This window comes from Myotis davidii, unplaced genomic scaffold (genome assembly GCF_000327345.1).
Source record: "Myotis davidii unplaced genomic scaffold, ASM32734v1 scaffold230, whole genome shotgun sequence".
Taxonomy (NCBI): domain Eukaryota; kingdom Metazoa; phylum Chordata; class Mammalia; order Chiroptera; family Vespertilionidae; genus Myotis; species Myotis davidii.
This window is the reverse complement of record NW_006282259.1, coordinates 1,347,413-1,351,188: the sequence shown is the minus strand read 5'-3', so window position 1 is coordinate 1,351,188 and position 3,776 is coordinate 1,347,413. Positions and strand designations below refer to the sequence as shown.

At 46.3% G+C, this 3,776-nt stretch overlaps 1 protein-coding gene across 1 annotated transcript in view; it reads right to left on the bottom strand.

The window, feature by feature from the left end:
- The window catches only part of GMDS (GDP-mannose 4,6-dehydratase), a 539,088-nt gene that overhangs the window by 867 nt on the left and 534,445 nt on the right, over window positions 1–3,776 (bottom strand). The window lies entirely within an intron of this gene.

Below are 3,776 nucleotides of genomic sequence, written 5' to 3'. Positions count from 1 at the left end.
CGCCGGGCACATCGCCTTGGCTCTGGGAGCCGTAACTCTTGCGATGATCGCGTTTAAGCAAGCGCTGCACAGTCGGAGAGGGGGTGACAGCCGTCCGTGCGCAGCCCGCGCAGCCCTCGCGTCCACCGTCCGCAGACGCTCCGTGACTTTACAGTATATACAGGAGTTTGACAGGGACGCTACTGTGTGAACTGTTTGGAATTACCACGTTTCTCAGGCAAGAAGAGAGAGAAGTGAGTGTCACCGTCCCCCAGCTCCTCCCGGTGCTGGGACGCCGCGCGCCCGCCGCTGCCACCAGCTGCGCTGCGCGGTGCGGGGACATGGCCTGGGTCCGTCGCTCCAGGCGGGCGGGCGCCCCTCTCCTACCGGGGCCAGGGTCACTCCGGCCGGGCGGTCCTTCCCCGGTGGCTCCCAGCCTCTCTGACTCTCTGGAGACCTCGATTCACACTGCCACCCAGCACACCCACAGGCAAATAAAACGAAACCGAAGCTTCCCGAAGCAGCCCTGCCTTCCAGGGGCACTCTACACAGCGTTTCCTCTCCTGTTCGGTTCTGGTACGCTCTGTAGAAGCGCTCCTCTCCACCCACTAATGATGCGCATCAGGCAGTTTGCAAAGGCTGCCTTGCTCGCCTCCCTCTGCAGTGTCACCTAACCACTCTGCTGCAGGATCAAGTTAATTTTCAAACAACTTCCAGCTCCTGTGCGAGAGGCTGGGGCCGCCATTTGCTTGATACTTAAGTTTCTCCTCCCATCAGATGGGGGCCTTATCAAAATACTAAAAAGTATAAAACTGTGTGCCCATGGCTCTGGCAGTCTGCTCCCTCAGCCACCAGGGCAGAGCGGAAACCAAACACACCAGGGCTTCTGAGAGTTTCCATCCATTTAAAACACTTCGTTGGAAGGAAAGCTTGCTAAAAGAAAACCAGAGGAGAATAAATTAACCCTGCCTCTCAGCCTTCACTCACCAATTTCTTATTACAGCTCTCTAAAGAAAATTGAGATGAGAATTTCAAGATGATTTGCAAAAAGGGAGAGCGGAAGGAAAGAATGAGAAGGAAAGAAGAGAAAAGAAAAGACAAGAAAAAAGAAAGAAAAGTACTTGGCCATTTTGGGGGTAAGATAAACATTTAGCTTTTCCATATACAAATGTCTTCATCAAATAGTACACAAGATATGAGTCCTCAAAACAGGAGAACTGTTGTGTGAAGGCAGTATGAAAACAGCCCAATTTTAAACAAGGTCAGTATCTCATGAAGACACCAACTTAAAACCAGTCATATCAAGTGAAAGTAACAGATAATGGAGCTGCAACTGAGAGCCTCCCCGACAGATTTTCCTGGGAGTCCCCTGAGAGGAGCAGGCCAGGGGGTGCTGTAGACCCACAGTGGGCAGGCCACCCGGAGCTGGGCAGGCCCTCTCTGCAGGGCACGCTGCGCGCTCACCTGCACTAGAAAGCTACTTCTGAATATCTGTACTGTTTGCTTGAAATGGTACGCTAACAGGGTACATTCAACAACTCTCATTCTCAACCATCCATCATTACTTAGGGTTGAATAAATCAAACTCCCAAAGGCTTTTCATTTCACAATACACTGAAGTACCGATTTCCTCTCCGGAGTATTAATAATAGTAAAACAAGTTATTTCTGCTGGCCCAGGCGTCCAGGACGAGGGAAGAGTGAGCTCATTCTTCAGGAAAAGTAGGGTACAAAAATTAATACTTAGCAATTTAACACAGTGCTGCTACATGGAACTGGAAATATAAGTGGAAAAACAAATGAATTTACTCCTCTATCCCTTCCCTAAATAAGCTTGTATGTACTTCTACAATACTTCTGCTTTACTGTAAGAGTCACACAATGATGTTCATTCTTGTTCCCCAGAGGGAGCTGTGAAATGTGGCCTCACAAGGCAACATGGCCCTCGAATTCTACAGCAGCTACACAGCCTGAAGAAACATGGTTGTTGTTTAATCATGCAACACTTGTTGTAAATCAACTAGCGCTGCATAGGATGCAATTCATGACTCTTAACTTATGGTTAGCAAAACCCTAAAACCAACTCTGGCTTCAAGTAATCTCAGTAGGCTTGGGAAAGGGAGCTTTGTATTGTAATTATGTTTCCTGTATTTTTCTACAAGTAGCTCATAATATAAAAACAACTAGGGAACTACAATTAAGGAAAAAAGAAAAATGGTTTTCAAAAGCTTAGAAACAGACATTGCTACCATGCACTGTAAAAGTATTTCATTGAAACCGGAGACGCACCCAGTTAAACTTCCCAATTTAGTTTTGAGCCCAACTCCTACATTCCAGTCTAGCAGCTTACTTTAACCTCCTGCCAAGGCTCTGTCTCCCTGAAATTTAATTAGACGAAAAGACCTTGTGAAGGAAAAGGATGAGGTTCCATCAAAACAAAACAGTGGCTCACTGTGCCAGATGCAACTGAGCTGACATCTAGAGCAGTCCACGCGCTTGTGCCCAGTCAGCGTAGGGGAAGACTAAGGACACTTCACTCCTCCCGAAGGACTTTACTTTTTCCTGTGGCGTCCTTCAAAGAAAATATAAAGTAAATGATTTAGTCTGCAAGGTTTGGGGCACAGGAGGTCCTTAAAAGGTGGCATGGGAAAGGCCAGGCGTGGGAGCGCACGTGGCTCTGAATGACACGGGTGGGCGTGGAAATGCTCCTTTAAATAAGTCTTCTGTTAGCCCCAGAGAAATGAGATTTGGAAACTGTGTTCTTACAATGTAAGTGGTTCTTATAATGACGCCAGGAACCACTCTCCTTATAGGACTGTGTGGAGCAAGGGGGAGGGGAGAGGAAAATAAGGCCAAACATATTTTACTTTTAGATTTCACACACCCTCTCCGCTAGGGTGTGATCGGCTCCTGAGGACCAGGGAAGAGTGAGCTCATCTTGTCTCCTTTTCTGAAAGTTCAGTTCCTTTTTGTTTATGGGCTTAAAGCTACAGGATGACAACAGAGGCAGAGCTGAGTTAAAGTGATGATTTTATGTGCAGTTTCCAAAATGGACCTATGCACTGGGTGGTCTGGAACCTTTCTGTAGAAAAGACAATAAAGCTCTGGGAAAAATTTAAAGCATTTCTATGTGAATATGACATTTCCTGAACTCCGGCTTCTGGTGTCTTCACCATTTCTATTGCTATGCCTTAGGTGAGCTATACAGTTTCAACATGTGATTTATTATTGTCAAATTCAATTAGGGTTAGCTGAGCATTTCATAGCAGCCAAACAGCATGAGCAAGAGAAAATGGATGTGCCCAGATGCCCAGAGCCCCCTCTTTTTTCTCAGAGTCCCTGACTACTGTCAACTTGTTTGACCTTTAGGAGTTGTCCTTTAACTCTTTGTCCAGGCATAAACCCCAAAGGCCAAGGCCAGTGGTCAAAGCAGCGAACAGCAGCTGAGCAGGAGGAAATGTTTTGCTGCAGCAATTTTTCAGGCTCTCCTGGCTTATGTTCTTGTTCCAGAGAACTGATAAAGGGCCAGACTAAATCCTGGAAAAATCATTAAGCCAGTTTCTGAGCCCACATAGTTAACACAAAGTCCAGAAAAGTAGAGAGCATGCCGTGCCACTATCTTCTACTCCGACTATAATTTTCTCTCCTCCTGTCCGGGCACCTTTTCACCTCCATCAAGATAATACCGCATCTTTAAATGATGCTGGCTAGTTTTCTTTCCTTCCCCCAATCTTATTTTATTTTGATTATTATTTAACACATATAATCCATTTGACACCCACCCACTTCTAAAATCAT